The following is a 26246-nucleotide window of genomic DNA, read 5'->3' on the forward strand; positions in this document are numbered from 1 at the left end:
CTGCTTAGGGCGATTTTGCTTAGCCTAGCGGAATGTCCTGGAAAGTAGTGGCAGTGATTTAGCCTCCAAAATTGGAACACATTGGTAGAGACAGAAAGCCTATGAACAAATAGTGGGCATGTGCCAGAGTAAATAAGTGTGGTTCATGAGCTGCGGTTAGAAATGTCTCTCTTTCAGTATGCAGGGCAAAGCTTTTGCCAGGATTTGCCATAAAGTCATCACACAAAGCAGTTTTTCCTCTTGGTAAGACGGACTCAATGAAAGAGGGCTTCTAGTTTCACAATCTACTGTTGGGGCTGCAGTCATAGGTCATGCGAAGGAGACCTGAACGGAGGGGTCCTTTTTTCAGCTAGCCTTTCTCACTCTGCCTGCTGCCAAGCTTCTGTGAAAAAAGAATGAAACCCAGGAGGGAGTGAGGAGGAGGTTGGAAGGGTTGGAAGAGGAAAGACTCTTTGTAACTCTCAAAGCTCCTCCCAGGATCTCATAACAAACCACAGAGTCAGTTTGCTTCCTCTCTTTTCCAAACCCAAACTTGGCCCTTACTGTATAACTCCTTCGAAGCACTTGGTGAGGCTATCATTACTGGGTGAAGCATTAAGACACCTTCCTCGGCAGAGTCCTGTCAGAGAGGCTCAGAGGCTGAAGGAGACAGACAGATATGGTTTCCACGTTAGGCTGTTTGCATTTTCCTTTAGAACTTAACTCCTTGACCACACATTACAGGAGGATTTAGTACATTTGGATTGGAATAGCATGATTTCTGGTGCAGTGTGCATGCTTGCCCTCTGAGCTTGGAGTCTGGTTTCATGCAGTTTTTTTCCTGTATAGATTGCGCAGTCTTAGCAACCACTGAAATCCAAGAAGAAACTGGTTTTTCTTTTAACTGAAGAAGCCATTAATCAATACTCCATGAGACTCATTCATGATGGGAATATTGTTGTAGGGGCATGTATAGTTCACCTTTTAAAAAGGAACATAACGAGAGATGTCATTTTACAAAGTCTTCTTACGATCACCACTGTCATCATACCATAAAAGAGTAAAATATGGATAAATGTTTTAGAATTACCTCAGATATGACAACTTTGGAAATAAATCTGAAATATCGTTTCTGCACTAGTTAACAGATTTCCTGATTTATTCCCATAATTATGGATCCCACAGTTAATTTCAACATATATTCATTGGATACCCACTATGGGTCAGGCATTATTCTAGGTACCAAGAATATAGAGATGAAGGTCTCAGAGACTTATTTGCTGAAAAAACCTATATAAGACAATAGCACTTTGTCATATATATATCAAATATACATTTGACTACAGAAAGTTATGCTCCATTTTTCTTTCATCTGAAGATCTTCAAACCCTTTCCTCAAAGTCTCATAACCAAGGACTCTGAGGTCCTAACTGGAGTCATAACTAGACTTCATATTACTGAATAAGTCCATTCCTCAGCCCCAAGAAACAATAGGCTTTTGCCATAAGTGAGGTTGGGAGACAGAATGAACTAGTGGGATGAACATGGGCTTTGGAGTAGATGAATCTGTGGTACCTTAACATCCCTGCATCTCAATTCCTCCTTCTTCAAAGTGGGATAATAATATCTATCTCAAGGTTTTGTGAGGATTAAATAAGTACATGAAATAGTTGGAACATGGTAGCCATTCAATAAATTAAAGCACTTAGCCCTTCCCTTAAGCACTAGTTACATTGATCCATAATGATCCCAAATTTTACTTTACTGTACTCAAGTCTCCTTCTTACAGGAATTGATGTTAAGAAGTAAAATAATCTGTGTAGGTATTTAGATATCAGAACTGAAGTGACAATGAACAGAAAAGAAGGAATCAAAAAAGGAAAATGGAAGGACATGTACACTCACCACATTAGCTGACCTGGCAGTTCAGTGTTGGCCTGAGTACTAAATGAATGGTGTGCTAAGTGGAAATGTCAGGGGCTAACTAGGATTTGCTTAAATTTGAAACTGGACATTGTAGTCTTGCTTTGCTTGTTTATCAGACTCCTAACTCATTCCCCCTAAATTTTACTCCAACAAAAGGCCAGCACCTTTCCTTTCCAGTGTCCCAGTTCCTTTGATGCTCAGATTTGTGCTCTTTTATGCTGGCTCCCAAAGATGCAGTAGCAATTTTGTCAGCCAAGCTTTTGCAAGAAGCACTGCAATCATATGGCTTCTTCACCTGCTTTTCCCCTGCCAGTCACAAAGAACAGGCATGCAAAATGCACAGGCAAAAAATAACAACCAGTTACTGGAAGGACAAAAAGGTTTCATGGTGTATATGTCATTCCTATCCAAGGTTCTGAAAATGACGCTACATTGTCATGGCTGTATTCCCTGCTATGGTTCCATCCTTCCCAGCTAGGGATAAAAGCCTAGTTTAAGAATGGAGAGATGCATTCCACATAACAAACATTCAGTTCTCTTCAAGATGGCTTAACTTTTTGATCATTCTCAATATAGTGATTTTTTTACCAGTAGAAACACTTTTTTCCTCATCCCATCAACTGTTTTTTTTTTTTTTATAATTCACATTATATTACATATTAACAAAGAATTATAATATCTGATAAATTATGGCAGAGTCAAAACCTAGCCATCATCATTATGATAATCTCAGCCATACCCTATGAACACATTAAAAATTGATTTGATGAGTCTTTATTTCCTTTAAAATCCCCCAAAGATATATGTGAGAAAAGAAGATGCTATGGAACCTGGTGAAAGCAAATCACGAGATTAAATTAGAACAGGCTAAATAACAGGCTTTTGGTTTGGTCAAACTGGAGTAAGCAAATAAAACTGTTTTGGCAAAGGAGAATTCCTCCTCTCTCTCTCTCTCTCTCTCTCTCTCTATCACACACACACACACACACACACACACACACACACAGGTCTGTAGACTAAGTTTCTTTACCTGTATTTGTTTCCTCTATCTTGCCTATCCTTGCCTGATTCTGCATACTTCCAGTATTTAGGTTATCTAACTTTCTATTTATTTTGGTAAAAAAAACCTCTTATGTTATTTCAAAGGCATAAGAGAAACACAATTGAGAAATGGTGTAAATCAAACAGATCCACCTTTCTAACTTGAGATGTGGTCAGGGTATCTGGACACTGTCAGGGCATTGTAACCCACATCCCAAAGTGACTTTGTTACATGAAAGTAGTTTAATTTTTTTCCTCTTTGTAACCTCATGAAATTTCCACATTAAAAAGCAATCACATCTTTCAAACTAGAAATGATTGTGTTTGGCACCATGGCCTCTGGTGTAATGGGTTGAGCTTGTTTTCACTAAAACGAAATCAGCTTTCAAAATAAATCATCTGTAACAACATTCTACTCCCCAAATCGTATAATCCTATTAACAGAGTTTCATTTTTTTCTTTTTTTTCCATTGTCACTGGACTGACAAGATTGGCCAAGTTTCAACATGGAGAACAGAAAGACTTGGAGGACCTGGCTAATGCAAGCAGATCTACCCAGCTTCTGCCTTGCCAAATCTTAATGAGCCCTTAAATGTAATCATCTGTGTTTCACCTCCACCCAATGTGCTTTGTGGGTAACATGGTTATCCAGTCACTCAGCAATTCAAGCCATTCAACAAATGGTCCAGTTGGGACAACCAAAGGACAGTGGGTTATCATGGTTATCCCAGTGAATAAGACCTTTATCAAAATTACATAAGAGTGCCAATGTGCTGAATGAAAATGTATCCCAAGTGGCTGCTGGGAGAATCTTTGCCAGAAGTGTAAATTATGTGGCAATATCTAAAAGAGCACGTTATAATATCAGATTTCTCAGGAAAGTGTATTTTTCTTTGAGGGTAAAAAGAAGAAAAAGAAACATCTTATAATAACCAACTAGATTTGTTTTCTTCTGCCAGCAGGAAGAAAGGGCTCCTAGAAAATGTTTAGGGAGTTCCCAGCCAAAAGGTACTGTTCAGCTTGATCTTTGCCTCTTCCAAACAGTATGAAATACTATTTGCATTTAGGTTTATCAGTCAGGAAACTGACAGTCTGTGAGTGCAATTTCTTATTAAAATAACCCATCTGAAGCAGCTGGAAGCTGTGGTCAATTTAGAATTTTCCATAGTAAGTGACAGGTCAAAAATATTATTAACCTAACCAGGTCCTGTCCTGCATAGGCTGCTCCATTTGGGGCTGAAATTCACAGACCGTACACCTCATCTCCCTGGAGAATCCCCCTTCTAGCCAGTCCTTGGGGAAAGCTTTTTTCTTAAGCCACTATCTTCCAGCACAACATTTACATGTAGGTTTAAGAGTAACTCAGTTCTCCAGTCAATGCAAACTTGATGTTGGTCTGATCTTGTCCTTTGGAAAGCTTTTCCCGGGACAGAGGCTCATGTTAGACTCCTTGGTTTTCAGTTTTTCTTACTCTATTGGAGAATTGTTAACCTGACTCTAGAACACAGCTCTGGGTTTGGAGTCTGTCTCTGCTGCATATTAGCGTGACAAACTTGGCCAAGGTTTTTAGCTTTGTTAAGCCTCAGCTTCTCTGTCAATTGAACATATATAATAAAATTACCTGGCTTAAAAGATTATTGTGAGGACCAAACAATAACTGAAAATTAGCAGTTATCCCTCTACCCCTTATAATAATTGTGAGGCCATTTTGCATAAAATTAATTCCTATATGAATGAAAAACAGCAAATAGTAGAAATAAATGATTTTGTAATTTCAAACCTAATAGCATTTCGCTCAAACTTGTATTATAATAAAAAGGGTAATTAGATGCAAATGGAGGGTTCTAGATGTTCGCCATTTGCCTCCCATGAATCCCCTAGAGATATAGTGGTCTCCTTATATTACAGATTAAATAGTATTTGAGAGTTGATTGATTTCTTAGACCATGAGAAAAGCAACTTTTTTCTATGGGAAGTTACTTTTGGGTCTGAACTAGTTTTAGATAAACTGGCAAGGATCATAGAGCTTGAATGCATGATAATTGGCTTTTGTAAGGTTTCCCGCTGTTTAAAATTTTATGGTCATTATTTCAAACCAGTGAAAACAGAAGTTACATTAAAGAAAGAAGGATGTTTCTCTTTCAGCCAAAAGTTTAGTAGTTATGCTGAAATGGATGAGCACTTTTTTCCCCTCTATGTAAGGCATCTAGCCCTAGGGAAATAGGCCATATTGCTTATTGAGATTTCAATTTAAAAAATTAAGTACTATCTTTCTCTGAGGGAAATTTATGTATAGACTTTTATCAGAATATTGAATAATTATACTTAAAGGGATGGACTTTCTGTGATCAATTGTGAGATTATTCTTATTTTCATTCTTTCTCAATGACTGAAATACTTGTTTTTATTTATGCTGCCTAGATCTAAAAGATATTCTCTGTATAGTTGGAGATATGAGAAAACAAATGTTCATCTTGATTTAAAAATGGTTAGTTGTACATAAACCAGGTCAGATTGTGACAAATAATTTCTTATGACAAATTGGGGCATTTAGGGGCCACATTAATACTATATTTCTTCAAGACTGCTTGGGCTGGGAATGAAGTTAATTCAAACTAGTTGTCAAAAAACTCAACACCCATTTATGATAAAAACCCTCCAGAAAGTCGGCATAGAGGGAAGTTAACATAATAAAGGCCATATATGACAAACCCACAGCCAACACTGTCCTCAATGGGGAAAAACTGAAACCATTTCTGCTAAGATCAGGAACAAGACAAGGCTGCCCACTCTCACCACTATTATTCATATAGTTTTGGAAGTTTTAGCTACAGCAATCAGAGAAGAAAAAGAAATAAAAGGAATCCAAGCTGGAAAAGAAGAAGTAAAACTGTCACTGTTTGCAGATGACATGATACTATACATAGAGAATCCTAAAGATGCTACCAGAAAATTACCAGAGCTAATCAATGAATTTGGTAAAGCAGCAGGATACAAAATTAATGTACAGAAATCCCTTGCATTCCTATACACTAATGATGAAAAATCTGAAAGAGAAATTAAGGAAACACCCCCATTTACCATTGCAACAAAAAGAATAAAATACCTAGGAATAAACCTACCTAAGGAGACAAAAGACCTGAATGCAGAAAACTATAGGACACTGATGAAAGAAATCAAAGATGATACAAACAGATGGAGAGAGATACCATGTTCTTGGATTGGAAGAATCAACGTTGTGAAAATGACTCTACTACCCAAAGCAATCTACAGATTCAATGCAATCCTTATCAAACTCCCAATGGCATTTTTCACATAACTAGAGCAAAAATTTTCACAATTTGTATGGAAACACAAAAGACCCCGAACAGCCAAAGCAATCTTGAGAAAGAAAAATGGAGTTGGAGGAATAAGGATCCCTGACTTTAGACTATACTACAAAGCTACAGTAATCAAGACAGTATGGTACTGGCACAAAAACAGAAATATAGATCAATGGAATAGGATAGAAAGCCCAGAGATAAACCCACACACATATGTCACCTTATCTTTGATAAAGGAAGAAAGAATATACAATGGAGAAAAGACAGCCTCTTCAATAAGTGGTGCTGGGAAAACTGGAGAGCTACATGTAAAAGAATGAAATTAGAACACTCCGTAACACCATACAAAAAAATAAACTCAAAATGGATTAAAGACCTAAATGTAAGGTCAGAGTATAAAACTCTTAGAGGAAAAACGTAGGCAGAACACTCTATGACATACATCACAGCAAGATCCTTTTTGACCCATCTCCTAGAAAAATGGAAATAAAAACAAAAATAAAGAAATGGGACCTAATGAAAGTAAAAAGCTTTTGCACAGCAAAGGAAACCATAAACAAGACGAAAAGACAACCCTCAGAATGGGAGAAAATATTTGCAAATGAAGCAACTGACAAAGGATTAATCTCCAAAATATACAAGCAGCTCATGCAGCTTGATATTAAAAAAACAAACAGGACTTCCCTGGTGGCACAGTGGTTAAGAATCCACCTGCCAATGCAGGGGTTCAAGCCCTGGTCCGGGAAGATCTCACATGCCACAGAGCAACTAAGCCCGTGCGCCACTATTACTGAGCCCACCTGTCACAACTACTGAAGCCCATGTGCCTAGAGCCTGTGCTCCACAACAAGAGAAGCCACCACAATGAGAAGCCCATGCACCACAACGAAGAGTAGCCCCGGCTCACTGCAACTAGAGAAAGCCCACGCACAGCAACGGAGACCCAACGCAGCCAAAAATAAAAAACAAAAAAGCCCCCCAAACCCCCTCCCAAAAAAACCCAATCCAAAAATGGGCAGAAGACCTAAATAGACATTTCTCCAAACAAGATATACAGATTGCCAACAAACACATGAAAGGATGCTCAACATCACTAATCATTAGAGAAATGCAAGTCAAAACTACAATGAGGTATCACCTCACCCTGGTCAGAATGGCCATCATCAAAAAATCTACACACAATAAATGCTGGAGAGGGTGTGGAGAAAAGGGAATCCTCATAGACTGTTGATGGGAATGTAAACTGATACAGCCACTATGGAGAACAGTATGGAGCTTCCTAAAAAAAGTAAAAATAGAACTACCATATGACCCAGCAATCCCACTACTGGGCATATACCCTGAGAAAACCATAATTCAAAAAGATACATGTACCACAATGTTCATTACAGCACTATTTACAATAGCCAGGACATGGAAGCAACCTAAGTGTTCATTGACAGATGAATGGATAAAGAAGATGTGGCACATAAATACAATGGAATATTACTCAGCCATAAAAAGAAACAAAATTGAGTTATTTGTAGTGAGGTGGATGGACCTAGAGTCTGTCATACAGAGTGAAGTAAGTCAGAAAGAGAAAAACAAATACCGTATGCTAACACATATATACGGAATCTAAAAAAAAAAAAAATTGTTCTGAAGAACCTAGGGGCACGACAGGAATAAAGACACAGACTTAGAGAATGGACTTGAGGACACAGGGAGGGGCAAGGGTAAGCTGGGACGAAGTGAGAGAGTGGCATGGACATATATACACTACCAAATGTAAAATAGATAGCTAGTGGGAAGCAGCTGCATAGCACAGGGAGATCAGCTCGGTGCTTTGTGTCCACCTAGAGGGGTGGGAGAGGGAGGATGGGAGGGAGATGCAAGAGGGAGGAGATATGGGGATATATTTATATGTATAGCTGATTCACTTTATCATACAGCAGATACTAACACACCATTGTAAAGCAATTATAGTCCAATAAAGATGTTAAAAAAATTTTTTTAAATAAAAGGGGTAATATATGAAAAAAAACCCACAAACTAGTTGTCAAAATATCTGAAAATAACAGATTGGCTATTTATTGTTTATTTAATAATATTGTTTATTGTAAACATAATTATTAATGTTTACTGGGGCAATTTTACATACTGTAAAATTCTTCCATTGCGAGTGTACAATTATGTTTTAAAAGTAGGGTTATAGATTTGTGCAACCATCATCACAATCCAATCTTATGATGGATTGACCAATTATTGATCCTGAGTTTTCGACTGTTTAGACAGAGCCTCAGTGATGTGCATCCAAACTAGAAGCGTCCCCAAACAAGTTCACCATTCCCAGGTTGTATTACTAACCTTTATCATACAGTGATGAAGTCATTTGTACACAGGTCTGTGTCCCTGACTAGCTTCTGAGCTTTCTTGGGGTGAGAATATGGCATAAGGAAATACTTTAACACATTACCTTAGAATATCAAACTCTGGAAATATTTCTCTGTAGATGGTAACCAGTACCAATGGCAGCCTCAATGTTTGAGGCACAAAGGTCCAGCATCAGACCTGCTCTCCTGGTTCCTCAGGTTCTCTAACTTTTGGTTACCTTTCTTCAGTGTGACTATGCCCAGTACTGGAAATGTTTTCGGTGAGTGTAAAATAGGTAAAGCCTTCCCACCACTTTGGGATGCTGACTTAGCATTTTTGAACTGCGGTTAAAAGGACGTCTTTACCAGCAAACAAAAATGGCACTGACCTGAGAAGATGGACATGGGCCAATTCTGAATTGCAGGGCAGTGGGCAATCTGTTGGTACACCTGGTTCTCTGAAGCTGCTTCTCTCAAGGACTTATCTGGAGCTCCACTGTCATCTCAGTCAGTATGTTCATAGAGCAAGGGGTATTTTGTAAATATCATACCAAATTCGCAGTTGAACTTTGCTGCTCTCTGATGATAATCATTTTGCTCCCAAGCAAACAGATGTTGAACATGGCACTGCAGCCATTGAAACTAGCCTCCTTCACTCTGATGACAATAGCATTCAGCCAGGACAGCTTGTCTGACCCTCTTCTGCAGGCTGCCAAAACATTTGGTTGAAAAGTAAAACTGGAGTCAATCAATTCACTGCCTTGATACATGATGGATCCCCCCTCATACCCACCCCACAAGGCCAAATTCATTTGAATGGCTTTTCTTAAAAAACTGGCAGCCATTTTGGCAGCTTGTACAGAATAGAGAGAGCCTCAACGAAAAATACTATGCAGCACTTACTGGCCTCATGGAACTTGATGATTTAAACCTTATGCTTCAGTAGTAGTGAGCACAGCTGCAGGCAGGCCAGGTAGTCTCATAACACAGTGCCTGACAAATCTCTCTAAACAAAGTAAGAATTTATTATATCTGTCAGCAAAGACTCTCACCTCTCCGGGTCTCTTTTCAGAGGGGTGTGTTCGAAAGGGAGATGTGTTTGTAGCCTGCTGAAAAGAGGGACAAACACTCCATTAAACATTAAATCCTTTGGTCCCCTTCAGAACACTAAATCCTGACTCCTATAGACAAAAGACAGAACCTATACTCAGAGTTTACAAAGTAAATGAAGCTCTGAGCTGAAGTAAGCAAGGACATTACCCCATTAACCTTGGACAGACAACTGGGCTTATATCATGGTCTGGAATCTTGCACTTAAAATCCACAACTGCTGTGTATTACATGATCTCTTGTCTGCTAACAATTACTCCCATGTGGTAGAATGACTTTTTTCTCTTGCTCATAATAATATGTCAATTTCCCTGGGGCACAGGTGTCATCCAAAGAAGGCCTTATCTTCTACAGGATTTTTTTTTTTTTAGAAGTTGGCCAGGCCAGATGGCTACCACTTACTTCAGTGCCTCTATATTCTCACTAATATTTTCTGGCCCAAGTATGAATATGTAAAAGAAAAACAGGAGGGGACATTGGGCTTTTAATACTTTGGTAGAGTGATGGATCAAAGGCCAGAAATCATGTAAATAAGACTTTTCACTTCTGAGAATGACATGAATTTTGGCCAGTTCAAGATGGCAGCCTCTTCACTTGAGCATCTAAAATTTCTAGATCATAAGAAAGGGCCATAGTGTTATGCTGGCTGGTCAGGTTGAAACAGAACAATGGGCAGTTGAGGTGAACTCATCAACCTTAGAGTCTCAGATTAAATTTGCAGCACAGATGGCAAAATATACAACATTTCCCCTTAGCTCCTATCCCATAATACTCTATGATCCAATGATGGAGCTTCGGATGCATTTAGACACTGTGCACAGCTGTATTAGATATATTGCTGTGCCTTATGGTCACATATTTATATGACTGTCTTCTCTATTAGACTGTGTCTCTGTGAGGACAAAGACTGTATCTTTGGCATCTTGAATTCCCAGCTTCAAGTTCAGGGGCACAGTAAGTACTTGTGAATGAATGAATCATGGCAGTGTAAAGAAACTATAGGCATGAAGGGATACATCTTGAATAACCTGGTGCTAAACTTAGCTAAAGTTCTAGGATTGGGGATTTTCCTAAGTTCAGATCATCAGGTGACGAATAATTCATCTTCCAATTTTGGCTAACTTCAGCCTAACTTTAAGCTACCATGTGTTTGTCTTCCTTTATGAAACTTGGATCAAACATAATGTAAGATCACCTTTAACAGATACTACTATAAAATCAAATTAGTTAGAAATATGCTCAAAATATACTTCTAGTCTTTAAAATCAGCACAAAAGGCTAGAGACACCATTAGTGACTGCCATCTCTGACTAACAACCACAGAAACACCGTTAGGTTGCCACTACCTTTGACAGAAAGATTATACAGATTTACATATGTCTAACACCAAACCCAAAGGTTTACATTTCTATGAAAGAGATTGTTTTTGCATAGTTACTGACTCTTCTTAGTTATTAAGGCAACTCAAGGAGGAGTTAAACCTAATTTTACCTGTTTAATATACAAGATAATGCTGTTCACACTCACTTATGTACATAATGGGGTGGCTTGGGATTTAGATAACTTTTAAGTTTTACATAACTTGATTTCTACTCGATTTGTGTTTAATAGGTACCTTAAAACCTGATTGTGTATATACTATACTTAATTTACTATACTTTTTACCCCACGGAGCTCAGAGTGGTAGGTCAGGTATCATTTTACTCATTCCCACTACATTTCAATAAAGTGGCAATATTCTAATGCTAATTACGGCTTTGAGGAGTTGAAGGCAAAGATCAGAATAGAAAAAGAAAACAGAACACAGAACAGAAAAAGTGTTTAAATTCCTGTGCTCTCTCTATCTAGCAATATTCACATGCCAAATATTTATAACTTGTGCTAGTTAGGATAACGCTAGCTGCTATAACAAGCAGGCACTAAAATGTGTAAGGGTTCACACACAATGGAAGTTTGTTTCTTGCCCATAAAATGTTCTGAGTTGTTTAAGGCAAATGGGGAGTGGGGAGGAGGGGGTGTTCCTCATCATTCAGGGACCCAGGTATTGATATCTGGAGTTTCTGCAATCTTTAGCATTTAGTTTCCAAGGTCATCATAGTGGTTTTTTTTGTCTGGTGGCTGGAGGAGAATAGGGCAAGTGTGGGAGGTTTTACGAGTGGGCCTAGAAGTAGCACACATCACTTCTACTCATACCCAACCCCCCCACCCCCCGTTAGCTAGAACTCAGCTACATCGCATTGCCAAGATGCAATTATCTTCCTGGCTAAGAAATTATCTTCCTGGCTGCACAACCTATGTTGCCACAACTCCAGACCATGAAGGGGAAACAGATTTTGGGGATTAGTTAACTGTCATTGCCACATAACCTAAGTCAAAGCTAGGCTTTTCTGACCTTATCCTTCGAAGACTTTCACCAGTCTGTCCTCTCCCACTGGGGTCACCGGGGTGATGATTTGATGTCAGGGCAACATGGGGTCTTTTGGACAACAGCAGCCACGCTGAGGGTCACGGCTTACATGTGTTTGCTACTTGACCAATTTCTGTTAGTTAAGCCTGGGGCTTCCCAGGCCTTTAGCTGGTGCTAGTCTAACGCCTGGGTCTATGTAACTGGGGTTCAAGCTCATTCTAGTGACTTTCTGTGGTATTTCCTAAGGCATCTGCATTAACTACAGACCAGCTTGCACCCCTGTCTATTGTGTTGGTGGACCCAACTACAGACCAGCTTGCACCCCTGTCTATTGTGTTGGTGGACCCAATAGTGTTTGTTGTGTATCATTTAAAACTCCTTTATAAATAGCTGTCTCTTGTGTAAAGTGTAATCATCTCCTACTTTTTGCTGTTTATTGTTGCAAAGTCTCTTGGGAGCTAGAAAATAACAGTTCTTCATCTTGAAAAATGTTTTTTTTCCTACTTCTAGCTCTGTTTCCCCCTGCCCCCCCCCACACTTCTCATATTATACCTTCTGATGGCTTGAAAGTACCTTGAATGTACCTACAGGATCTGTTTTGATTATACCCATGAGCCAAACAGGAGTTTTTCCAGGATGCTGAATGACTACATAAATAAATTGTGGGAGAAAAACCCCACCTGATTCAGATGTCAATGACTACGGCTAGCATTTATTGAACATGTAGTATTAATATTTGCTAGGCAGAATGCTGAGCTCTCTATAAACATCATTCCATTTAATTTTTATATTCACCTTTGGAAGTTGATAATTAATTGCACTTTATACATGATGAAACTGAGGTAGAGAGGGGTTAAGTAACTTGTCTGGGCTACACTAGTTGTAAGTAGTAATACTATAAATGGAGCCAATATTTGCATAGCTCCAAGTCTGGGTATATCACCATTCTGGTGTCCTGCCAATAGATTACATTCTCAAAGTTCCTATTTTCCATGGGTTCTCCATGTATGAAAACTATATAACTCATTCGTATTCTTGGAAAATAAATGGTACACTAAATAAAAATAGATATTTCAAGACATTTTTCGTGATCGTCTTGTTCCTCCCATTAAATTATATGCACTAAAGAAGAACAGACTTAGAATCCAGAGCACATTTCCCACCAGATGAGTCAAGATTTGCAGCTATAACTGTAGTACTTGACAGCATTGCTTAATAAAAAGATTTAAATCCACCTACTACTTTATACTCAATAACAGATTATACCACCCCTAAAGGCAAAACAGTGTGAGAAAAATGATAATATAACTGTTCCCTAGTGGGTATTGATTAAATGTGAGCATTATGAGCTCATTACGTTGGTTAATTTAGGTTGAGATTACTAACGCAAGTTAAGTTCAATTTAGCACAACTGACAAAAATCCAAGAATATCAATGGAAGGAATAAATGACACATGTGAGCCATAATATTTAAAATTTTAAGCCTTGATATATCTTAAAGATATTTATTTTCATTTACTTATTCTAATACAATCTGGAGTCAGAGAGGTCTGACACAGTGTGTGACTCTGCGCAAGTTACATAACCCTTCTATGTCTCAGTTTCCTCATGTTTAGAATGAGGATAATAATAGTGCCTAACTCACAGGGTTTATTATGAAGATTAAAAGAGACAATGCATATGAAATACTTGGAAATCACTAAGCAAGAAAGAGTGCCTGTCTTAGTTTGCTTGGGCTGCCATACAGAATACCACTGACTAGGTGACATAACAGAAATTTATTTTCTCACAGTTCTGGAAGGTTAGAAGTCCAAAATCAATGTGCTGTCAGGGTTGGTTTCTGGTGAAGCCTCTCTTCTTGCCTTGCAGGTGCCTGCCTTCTGACTGAGTTCTCGTGTGGCCTTTCCTCTGTGTATGTGGAGAGAAGAGAGTTCTCTGATATCTCTTAAAAGAATGCTAGTTCTTATAAGTATACCAGATTTATTGGACTAAGGTCCCACTCTATGGCCTTATTTAACCTTAATAGCCTCCTTATAGGCCCTGTCTCCAAATACAGTCACACTGGCAGTTAGGGATTCAACATATGGATTTCAAGGGGATACAATTCAGTTCACAGCAGTGCTCAAAAACAGCACAATTATTTTTTTCATTACTTCATTTTTATTATATATTCACTCAGTATAAAGCTTTTTTTCATAGGGATATGAGACCGCGTTAATGTTTTCAAAGTTAAGCTCAACTTAGATTCCTTGAGGGAATCTCCAGAGCAAAAGTAGTTTAGGAATTGATCAGAGTTACTGACAGAGTGAGATATTAATTTGATTTCTGACACATGCGGTGGTGGTGGTATGTTTGCATGTGTATGTGTGTGATGCTATCTAGAGAGCACACCACAAATAAAGTCTTGAAAATATTAGTCCACTAGAATTGGGATTTTAGGATATCTTGCATGATTAAGGCTCTGATGAAAAACGAATGCTTCCTTCCTTTCCTTTTGCCATTTTTTTCTCCAGTTAAAATTGAGCCAGGTCTCTGAATTCCCATTTTGGCTGAATTGGAAATCTGGAGTTGATGCTCAACTAAATGATTTTTTTTTTTTTTTTTTTTTGCATTTTGTACACTGTCTTCTTCTTTCTGCCTTATCCCGTCCAAAGCATCTGACAGGTGGTGGGACCCCCTCCCTATCTTGAAGAATCAAACATATATTCTAAAGTTTAATGCTTGAATTATTCATTTGGATTCTGGATTTTGGGGTCATTTTGCTTTGTCAACCAAAGATTGACAACACGGAGCAAATGTCAGCAAAACAACAGGCACTGGCTTCTTAGTCAAAGCAATTTTGAAAGCAAGTCCTAATCTTAAAAAGAGCTCTTTCCAAGGCTTAGAAGTGACAGGCTGCCTGGGGGTGGGGGGAGTCTGCTCTGCTGGGCAGAGCCACCTGTATTTCTGTGTAGAATAATTTTGAAAGAGCTTTTTTCCCTCTTCTTTTGGCAGGACATTTGTCATCATAATAAAGATCTGGTATTTACCAGACCCTTTTAAACAAATAATCTGAAAGCAACAGGAGGAAATCTGCAATAATTTACAATCAGCTCTTAGAGCTGTTTAGCTTTTTCACAGTATGCCTGAAATGAGCAATGTTTATAAGAAGTTCAAGACTTCCACAAGCAAACCCATTCTCCTGAAGGTGATAGCTTGCTCCTGACACTCTGAACCCAAGGCCTGGGGTTTCACATCATGTTCTTAGAGCAGTATCTGAGCATTAGGTCTGCAGCTCTCTAGAGGGCTTTATGGGGGAAGGACCACTCTGGGGAAAGGACTGTTCTCCCCAGAGCTAACATTTCTGTTACACAGGCTTCAAGACAAGTGAATCTAGATCTATGCTGGGGGTGGGGGAGGTTTGGGAAAAAAGAAGAGTAGAAAATCTGATCCTTAATTCCAATAGCATATAAATGAGGTAAGATGACATGACCGATGTACCATCAAGACCCTATAATGAAGTACTGCACGATGTGGATGCAGAACTCATTTCAAGAGCTTTATTTCCCAGCAAAGGGAAAGGACCACTGTGGACTGAAATGGAAAAGGTGAGACTTCAGTTAAGTCTTTTCATTCCTTCGGTAAATATTTATTGAATATTTTCTACATGACAGTTACTGAGTTGAGCGGAGGATGGCGATAAAGAAGAAATGGGCCCTCGTATGAAAGTGCTTATGTTCAAAGGGGGAGAGAGGCATTAAACATCTAAAAAAGAATTTCAGGTCAGGAAAAGGGCAATGAGGGAAATAAAAAGGTATTTACAGAATAAAAAAGTAATTTTTAGACAGTGTGGTCAGGGAGGTTCTCTCTTAGAAGGTGACATTCTAGCTCCTATTGGATTATAGGAAAGATCCAGCCATAAGAACATTCACGGGGGGAGCACCAAAGAATTGGAAACCACCGATGCGAAGGGAAAAGTTGATGAAGCTGGGGTTGACTGAGCCTGACAGAGTTGTGGGAGAGGACCCAGAATTACTGATGCTGGATGTGGCGAGAGGGAGTCATTTTAAGGAAGAAAATTGACTAACTTAGAATTGACTAACTTAGAATTACTTCATCCTTCCACCTTGGCCCTTTACTGATATACCTTCCCTTCCCTGCAGAGGTATGCTAAGTAACATGTTCAGAGCTCCTTGAAGCACAACAAATACAGTGAAATCAAAAGCTGATTGTGTCCATCAACCAGTCATTCACAGAGCACCTTCAGACCTGGGAGTTCAGGTCTCTACCTCCTTTGTTCCTTTTAAAGAGCTTACATCTTTTCCATCTCTATGAGAAGAGGAGACAATTTACTGTTATGATATTTGCTTATCATTAAAATGTGAACTGTGCCTTCCTAAAGACAGTTAATGGTGTGTATGTGTGTGTGTGTGTGTGTGTGTGTGTGTGTGTGTGTGTGTGTGTAATGGCCTTGCATCGCTGAAGTCTGACTTGGGGTAGGCCCCAGTTTCCTTCCCTTGCCTCCTGCCATTCACTCATGTGTCGGTTGAGATCTGCCAGAGCCCCTCTCTAATGGTTCCCAGGGCTGTGCTTAGTTAGGGCCATGGAGCCAGGGCAGCCTTTTTCCACTGGGGCTCATTGCTAGTACTCCCTTCTCTTATAGCTCTGTGAAAGTATGACTTTAGTGTTTCTGGTTCTCATTCTTTGGAAACCATTGTGAAGGGCTTTCATCATAGTACTCAGTACTGGGCCACCCAACATGGCACTGCATTCTGTCCCTGAATCAAGTGTATGTGTGGTGGTGTATTTTTTCAAATAGGTCATTAACCAAAAGACTCTGTAGCTCCCATCATAGTGCTATCTTGGGCAGAATATCACCTTGGTCTGTGTTTATTTGTAAACAGCCTCAGGCCCTGAAGTAAAAGAAAGATTTGTACCCATTAGATGTGCAGGATAAGACCCACATATCTCCCTAATTTACCCTGGAAAGAGATCTTGGTATAATTTTCTGTACAGATGACAATCTCTGCTCTTGAACAAATTGCTTCTTAGACTGCCTTCCTACAAATCAATGTGTATCTCTGAAAAGAATCCATTGCTGTTTTCCTAATGACAGGGGAGCAAAAAAAAAAGAAACAAAGAAAGAAAAAAAGGATGCCAAATCTTTATAAAAGGTAACTCCTTTACGATAAAATCTTTAGAAAAGCCCTAAAGGTGGGAAGAGGTGAATCAGCTGGTCTCTAATTCATACAAGGTGGGGCGGGCGAAGACATGCTAATGTTATTAGGATACTAGACAGAAATATAAACGATCTCATTAATACTCAAAGGGGTAAATATAAACATCAAATTCCAATTGTGAATAACCTAAAATTATAACTAAATTATACATAGCCAATATTTTCAGGAAGGGGATCTTTCCTGTCTCTGTGATTAGAAACGAAACAATTTTTGATGAAAATAAAATTGATCATATTATGACTACATTGTTAAGGATGCAGTAGATCTACAAATATTTACTTCTCCCAGTGCTTTTTTAAATGCTGAATTTGAGACTCACAGTATTAACTTTGACTCTACACATGTCTTTCCTATGAGGAGCTTCACACATTTGGGGGGTATTAGCCCACCGTGGAGTGAAGAATAGAGAGGGAATTCTGTGTAAATTTTCAGGTGAGATTCAGTGGGGTGTTTATAACTCACCTCAGCAATCACCTGGGTTAGGAACAGAATTGCACCTAGGAACGTCCAGTCCAGGGCATTAGTCACTGGTCAAAGAAGAGGTGAGCAGTAAATCAGTGCAGCAAGTTCCATGAGGAAGACGGACAGGAAAGGTGACCAGCCTGTGACCATGCTGCCCCACTCAGATCTGTATTGTCAATTATGGCTTCCTGCTGGGCACCTGAGGCTGAGGCAGTGGCATCTAATTGCACCCAGTATTAATGGAGTGTACATGCTCTGCTCATCACTGGGAGATTACCGGATTACCCAGGATTAAAAAAAGGGAAGGTTGTCGGATCAGCTGACACCAGGTCCAATTTAGGCTTTAAAACTGTAACAACTTCTCGGATTTTAAACAAGCCTATCAGCAACTTTTCTTTTTCAAGGCAAAAGCCACCTTTCAAGGGCTTCTCAGAATTGGAAGGCAATGAACTTACAAGTGTTCCTGAGTCCATAATGGGTAGGTATCCAAGTTTCAGTTTCCTCATCTAAAAATCAGGATAATAAAATCTATTACTTCTTAAGGCTGCTGAAAGATTAAATCAGACAAACTAAGTAAAACTCATAGTACTGCCTAGAATACAGTGAACCCTCAATAAAAATGAATAATTATCATACACCAGCAATCTTTGGCGCTTTTTACACATTATTTCCTTTTTCTGGAAATATAAGTGTTTTCTAAGAAATAGAACTTGGTCTCACTTAACTTGTTTCAGACCATGCTATAAACAGATAAATGTATTCATCTATCCATCCACCCATGCATGCAGCAAATATTTATTGAGTCTCACTTACTTTTATTTGTGCCAGGCAAAGAAGAGAGACAAGGTCCCTGCTCCCATAGAATGTAAACTCTTGTGGAAGAGAGAAGACTAAACAACAACCAAAGAATATACTGTGTAAAATATTAGGTAATAATAAATAGTAGGAGGAAAAAAGGTGAGAGGATGGAGAATGATCAGCAGAGATGGAAGTTGTCTTTGATACAGTGGTCAGTGAAAGCCTCTGTGGAGGTGACATCTAAGTTAAGGCAGGAATAAATGGAGAGAAATGAGGTATTTGATGATCTGGGAAACAGTATTCAAGACCAAGGGTACAGGAAGAGCAAAGGGGTAGGAAGGAGATTGGCGTTTTCAAGGAAAAACAAGAGAGCCTCAAGGTCTTACTTCACTTCTTCTGCTATAGCAGCCTCCTGTCTGGTGTCCCTGCTTCGGCTCCTCCTGCAGTCAATTCCCCAAGCAGCAACCAGAGTGCTTTTTAAAAGAAACTTAAATCGAATCACGTTATTCCCCAGATCACAACTCCACAATTTCCAGTTTTCTGAGTGGTTTCCCATCTCACTCACAAAAAAATCCAAACTCCTCATGTGGCTTTCAAGGGCCATCCAAAGACCAGCTGGTTCTGCCAATCTTCTCTAGCACCATGCTCATCTAGTTTCCTCCTCTCCAGGAGGGAGGGAATGAGGTCAGCATGGTAAGATACCACTTAGGAGCCGTTGTAGTCAAGGTAAGGATTGAAGGACTGAGTGGCAGTGTTGGGCGGGTGGTGGGGGGTGAAGCATTTAGATCGGGGATATATTTGAGAGAAATGCTGATGAGATTTGCTGAAGGATTGGCTGTGGGCTCTGGCTTTATAGCTCCTTGGTTTCTACAAGTTGTCAAGTGTTTTTAACGGCTGCTCCTAGTTTGGGCTTCCTGTTTCCCTGGAGGGATTATTCTTCTGTAGCAAACTAAAAGGCTACACATGGAAAAGCTGATTTTTTAAATGATCAAACTTTCCCCCCATGAAATTTCATCTCTGCATGCCCTCAGAATTGTAGTGAAACCTCAGCAACATGGGTGGATGTTCTATGGGTGGATTATTCAGGGCCTTGAAGAAGGGGTGGAAAGGGAAAAGAGATGAAAATCAAATCATACCTATCAGCATTATTTATATGCTGATACAATTTTCATGGAAACATATATGGACAGTATTGGCTAAAAATGAGTTTTGAATTATCTGTAAGTCTCTATTATCTTTACTATGGAACTTATTTTACAAGGTTGAAAATATTAAATGTATGAGAATGTATTTTGTAAAAAACAATATCCTAGGCCTGTCAATGGCCTCCAAGACCCTGCGTAATCTGGTTGCTATTGTCTCTTTCACTTTGTTCCATTCATATTATTCTCTCACCTGGTTCCAGTGAGCTGTACCCTGACCATTCTATTTAAATTGCACCCAGCTCCCCAGTCCCATCCTATTCCCTCGCTCCTGATGCCCCTTACCCAGTTCTATGAATTCTACAGTGTGTATTCTTACCTACTATATAATTTACTTTCGCATTTTGTTTGTTTATTGTTTGTCTCACTAGGATGAAGCTCCCAGAGGGCAAAGTTTTTTAACCTATTTTGCTCACTGAATAGATCAAGCACCTACAACAGTGCCTGGCACATACGAGCTTCTCAGTGAATGTTTGTTGAATGGATGAATGAATGAATGAATGTTTATTTTTCTATTAACACGTTGGGGTAAGGAGCAGAATGAAAGAAATTGTAGGATGAGGACCTAAGCTATACATGCCTACCACAAATTCAGACATAACCTCCCATGAGTAGTATTCCTAACATCCAAAAAAAAAAAAATAAAAAGCCTAGTGAGGAGGAGAAATGACGGGACAGAGCTACTCAGCTGATCCTCAGCTTCCAAGCCTTAAAGCCCTAGGGGCTAAGTATCACCCTCAAGGCCTGCTCCAGTAGGAAGCAGTTACTAAATGAGGAAATAACTCATCCTGAGAAGGAATTTCTAAAATAAGGGCATCAAAGGAAGTTGGTACCCTCATTGCATCTGATCCCTCCCCCTTTGGACCAGGGCCAGAGTTCTCAGGAGATGGGGCTGGAAAAATAGTGGGGCTAATAAAAAGGTAAGTCACAAGGCAGCACTGTTTTGCGGCCTAGTAGCAGGGTGTGATGGCTGTGGGGGGAGCATATTTCCCTATACACCCACTTCAGTTTGGAAACTATTGGCATGCCATGGGAAAATGGCCTCGTAGGACAGGAGTGGAGAAGCTGCTCCAAGAATTTCATGCATGGTCTACTGGTAGCTGGGTCTTGACTGCAGCAGATTTGTGAAATTGCACGGTGATGTCCCCCTGGGACCACAGACCACAGTGTGGGGTCAGGAGGATTGCTAGGAGTGGAGGGATTTAGAAGAAAGCATTCTCCGGCCACCTAACTAGGGTGGGGGAAGGCCCAAGAATGGGTATATAATTTCTGTTGCTGGGGTCTTGCTACACCAAGACTGGTGTGCTTGAGGAAATTCCCATTTGGTCATGCTTATTGCTGGTGTCACTGTCAGAATGGGGCAATAGAGGGATTTTCAAGTCAAGGAAGGTCTTTCTAGGATCTACACCATGTAGCCCTGGTTTGGTATTAATATGCAGCAGTGGAGGAAATGAGCCCCTGCACTGAGAGGTATGACTAGTATTCCTGGTCACTCTGCCAGAAAAATCATCCAAAATCCCCATGGACTTGGGAATTTTGGGAAGGAGGCAAGGACAGGATCCAGGATCCTGTCAGTCCTGGTCAGTGTCATAGGCTCTGGGTTCAGGGTGGCATGGTGAAGACCTTCCTACTGGATTGTGGAAATTACATTTGCAAAATGAAGTTGGCAGCATCAAGGTGAAGAAGTAAGAACTAAGAAGCCCATTTCTCTGCCATAGACATACAAACTGACAGCACAAGAAACTGTTGAGTTTCCTTGGAGGCATCATGGTCCCAGAGTTGTAAAACTTCGTGAAGAATGATGTCAGGAAAGAAAGATGTGATATTGCAGAAGGATCTTGTTCAAAGTCACAGGAAGCAAATTCTTTACATTAGGAAGTATTGGCCATTTGATGGATATAAACTTTGTGAGGTTCCATAATTTCCTATTTTTTTTATTGTCCCGGGGCACCCCAAACTGTTTTGGAACAACACAAGGTATAAATAAGCACATGAGTAAAAATACACATTTCCTTTTTGTTTCCTCTCTTGGCAGCAGCAGGCATGCCTGACTTACTGCCAAGTGGCACCAGGGGACGGAGACATACACTGAGTGGGGTTTCCTTTTAGAGTCTGAAACCATAAGTTTGACCTGTGGGCAGTAGTTCCTAACTTTGGCAGATCTTCTGGATTACTGTGGGGACAGCTTTGAAAATTATAATCACTGTGATCCACCCCAGACTTGCCTGGAGGGTGGGGCACAGGCGTCTGTATTTTCACAAGCTCCCCAAGTGACTCTTGGGGAATTCCAAGGGTCCAGTGTCTAGAGGTTCCATGGAAGGGAAAGCCGGTTTAAGGGACCTCTCTGAGATGCTAAGAGATGTCTCTGTGGGATGTGGGGTGTGTGTGTGTGTGTGTGTGTGTGTGTGTGTGTGTGTGTGTGTGTGTGTGTGTGTGTTTAGAGAGATGGGAAGGAGAGGGATAAAAAGTAGATAGTTATGTCTTGAGATGAATAAAAGGAGGACAAAACTTCACAGTAGTTCCTGCAGAACAGTCACCATTTCAGAAACCCTTTGATTCTGGACCTTATTCGAGAAAGAAGGAAAGGAAAGCAGACTCACTGAATGCTTGCTATGCATTTGACCCTGTGCTAAGTGTATGAGTTCATTCATTTATTCATTCACAACCATGAAGTGCATCCCACATGCCAAGCACTGCGCTAGGTGTTGGGATTACAAAGACAAAAAAGACTACCCAGAGAAATATGTGCTATAATTGAGGGGAGCATGGGGTGCTTTGGGAGACTTTGGGAAGGGCTTTCAACCCATATACTGGATGGGGTAGGGGATGAGTCAGGGAAGGTTTCCAAGAAGAGGTGGCACATAAACAAAATCGTAGATAATTCTACTTCTAATATTAACTACTGTAAATAGTCCAGTATGGTTGGAGCAGAGAGAGTTATGGGAGGGATAAGAAGGGATAGGGATAGGGATGATAGAGCCAGAGATGAGACTGGAGAGGTAGATGTACTGGAGCCAGGTGATGAGTTGCTTGACTTTATCCGGAGTGCAGTGGGTGATACTGAAGGAGTCAGAGTGGGCGACAACAGGATCACATTTGTGGTTGAGAAAGAACAATATGGTGGCAGCACAGAGAATGCATTAGGAAGGGGGTGAGACTCGAGATGGGAGCCTAATGGCCTGGGATGAAGCGATGGGAGTGAGAGTGGAGAGGAAGGGATTGACAGGACTGGAGAGAGAGGGACGAGTCAAGGATAGTGCCCAAGTTTCTTTTTTAGCAACTGATTGGCTCATGGTGCCACTTACCATTCACTATTTGCTTTAACATAGTTCTTCGGTTTGCCTTCATAATTATCTTATGTCATTTTTAACAGATCAAGATAGAAAAGCTCTGAACAAACAGAAAAACGGAGGAAAGCTCAAGGTCTCCAGCTTGTAAGCTGGGAGCTGAGATCCAATTTCAGGTTGGCCTCGGTTCTGAGACCATGCTTCCAATGCCCCAGGCACATGAAAAACTTAATAAGGCTAAAAAAAGAATATGGCTTTGAGTAGGCTACATTCACCATAGAGACAACATGAGCTAAGATCTGAAAAGCAGAATCCCAGAACCTGAAATTTATTCTTTACTGCAGTTAGCATGGTGAGATATGACCTCCTTTTTGACAAGGTCGTCAATGTTCTCTCTCCAGTGCTATGCAGCCTCTTTATAGCTCACTGATGGCAACTAGGATTGAATCAAGATTTTAAAGAGGGAAAAAAATTGCTGTTAAAAATGTCCTTACAAAAAAAAAGTGACATGGCACATCTTATCTTAACCTTTGTCTCACAGATTTGCTTACACCACCTCTGAAAGTAATTTGTTTAAAAACAGTTATCTTGCTGGAGGAGTTTAATAAAAATTTAAAAGTTTTGGGTGGAAAATACATCTTTACCCAGAATCTTGTATGGTAGTAATGTGACAGACACAATGCTTTAAAGAGAGTACATTTTGGGGACTTCCCTGGTGGTGCAGTGGTTAAGAATCCACCTGCCAATGCAGGGCACATGGGTTCGAGCCCTGGTCCGGGAAGATCCCACATGCCACGGAGCAACTAAGCCCATGCGCCACAACTACTGAGCCTGTGCTCTAGAGCCCAAGAGCCACAACTACTGAAGCCTGCGTGCCTAGAGCCCGGGCTCCGCAACAAGAGAAGCCACCGCAATGAGAAGCCTGTGTACCGCAACGAAGAGTAGCACCCGCCAGCTGCAACTAGAGAAAACCCGTGCGCAGCAACAAAGACCCCATGCAGACAAAAATAAATAAATAAATAAATAAATAAATAAATTTAAAAAAAAAAGAGAGAGTACATTTTGTATTTAGGCTCTCTGAGCCAAAGGGTTATACAGAAGTCCTCTGATATCAGGCCACTGACAGAAATGCAACATTCAAACCCACCTGGGCAATATATGGGTCATCCCTGCAGCCATTAGGTACATATCAGTCTGAATTTGAACTTCTGCTGTTTCTTTGGCTGGGACTGAATTTAGCCTGCATGTCTAATATCTTTGAAATTATCTTTTCCTCTCAGTTTGGATGGAAGCAGCTTCCTCATTAGTGGAATAGGAAACTATTTATAGGAAAAGAAAATATATAGGAATATTTGTAATATTTCTAGAATACGCTTTTTCATGCTTTGAGTTGGCTGCATATTAAAGATAGGTTTGATTTAGATTTGCCTCCTATATCTTTCCCTCAATGCTTACTTTTATCCAACTTGTCTCCCTAAATATACTTTTCCTTTCTCACTCAAAAACAAATACACCCCAGTCAGGAGTTACATTTGTTGGTTTGAACAGTTTGTTGGTTTGTCACTCCCTTTCTTGGGCTTCTACCTGTTGGGGCTTGTGCCGGGGCTCCCAACACTTTAGTTTCCACATCTGTTGGATTGCCTTCGCTCACCTTGAGAGATCACTGTGAGGCAATATAGCTCATCAATGTCATCATAAACTGCTCTGCAAAAATATGTCTCAACATCTGTGATGCCAGATTCAAAAGAGCTCAATTGTGTGTGTCTGGTGAAAAAAAAACAAAAAAGAAAACAAAAAAAAACCAAGGTGGTCTTCTGATGCTGAACAGCAAGGTGAGGGGCTGGCAATCTTCATGTTTCTTATGGGCCTGGACTGCATTTTCTTCAGCTGTCCTTGCTAGCAGTGAAGTGCTCTAGCATTCTTTCCCATTAGTAGCAGCCTGCAGGCTTACAGGTCAATTATTTTTCTTTTTCTTTTACTTAGAAGGGGCTTCTTTCCCTAGTTTTTAAGAGCAGGGACTTTGAGACAGTAACCCCACCCTTCCACAGCAGGTCACGTAAATGTCTAGGTGCCACCCTCCCCCAATGGGCAGTCGGCCCATTTATGCAAGAGAACAATAAGGAGATGGTTCCTTGGCTTCTGCTTCTTTGGCAATGGAGGAGAAGGAGGTGGCTGAAGCTAGACACGTTGTACATGCCCAAGCCTTTTGCAAAGTCTCACCCTATTGAGCAACAAGAAGGCGACTGTCTCCATGTTAACACCACCAATGACAATGTTAAAACTGGACTGGCTAGGTTTTTTCATTGAAATCCTGGCTTAAAGGGTGTGTCCATGTGCCTGCAAAACATAAATGGAAAGAACCAAAAGGGAAGAGAAGCAAAGTGAAATGACTCCTTTCTTGGCAAGGAAAAAAAGATGCCATTTTAGAATGAAGGCAGTTACCACTATAGCTGAACAAAGAGCTAGTTTAAAGAAAATAACCAATCACTTAAATAGAGAGGTCTTTACGTCTGTGAAACTCAGTCACCTACAAACTGAACTATCTAGGTAACTGTTAATTTATCATTCAGGCCAAATGTGTTTTCTCCCATCATTTTCAAATTCTTGTGCTGAGCTAGAACCGTGCCACACCTATTATTGCAGGTACTCTTCTGCCTCTTTGCCTTTGTGCCTGCTGTTCTCTCTGCCTGAAATGCCCTTCTGGTCTTTTTACACTTGGGGAATGCATATTCACTTTCTAAATTCTGTCAAAGATCTTCTCCACCTTTTCTATGCCCCAGACAGAACTGGTTGCTCCTGAGGGGCTCTGTTCAAATTTTACCACAGGACTATGGTTTTCTTGAATTTGAAGGTTGTTTCTTATTTATTTCTGTATTCTTGGTGCTCTGTACAATTCTACACACTACGCATAATTAACTTTGCTCTAACCATAGGGAAGAAGCCTGTTAGTTATCCAGACTTCAGTTAATGATGATATTTGTTAAGATGGGATCTGATTTCTGACACATGTTCTGGATTTTTGGTTTCATACAGTTTTTCCTATTTTCATACAATCTGAGGGTGAATGTGGAGGATCTATATTGCTTTAAGAAAACTTGTACTTCAAGTCAGTAAAATCTTCCTTTTGAGTAGAATCTAGGA

At 40.1% G+C, this 26246-nt stretch overlaps 1 long non-coding RNA gene across 1 annotated transcript in view; it reads right to left on the reverse strand.

Moving 5' to 3' along the window:
* Positions 1–26246, reverse strand: part of LOC137229038 (uncharacterized) — a 258826-nt gene that overhangs the window by 21073 nt on the left and 211507 nt on the right. Inside the window, exons 6-10 of the long non-coding RNA XR_010945509.1 lie at positions 18632–25442; positions 18274–18324; positions 13928–14045; positions 9673–9726; positions 9010–9329 (exon numbers count right to left, since the gene is read on the reverse strand). This is a non-coding gene — a long non-coding RNA (uncharacterized lncRNA). The remainder of the gene's footprint in view (positions 1–9009; positions 9330–9672; positions 9727–13927; positions 14046–18273; positions 18325–18631; positions 25443–26246) is intronic.

Source organism: Pseudorca crassidens, chromosome 8 (assembly GCF_039906515.1).
Source record: "Pseudorca crassidens isolate mPseCra1 chromosome 8, mPseCra1.hap1, whole genome shotgun sequence".
NCBI lineage: Eukaryota > Metazoa > Chordata > Mammalia > Artiodactyla > Delphinidae > Pseudorca > Pseudorca crassidens.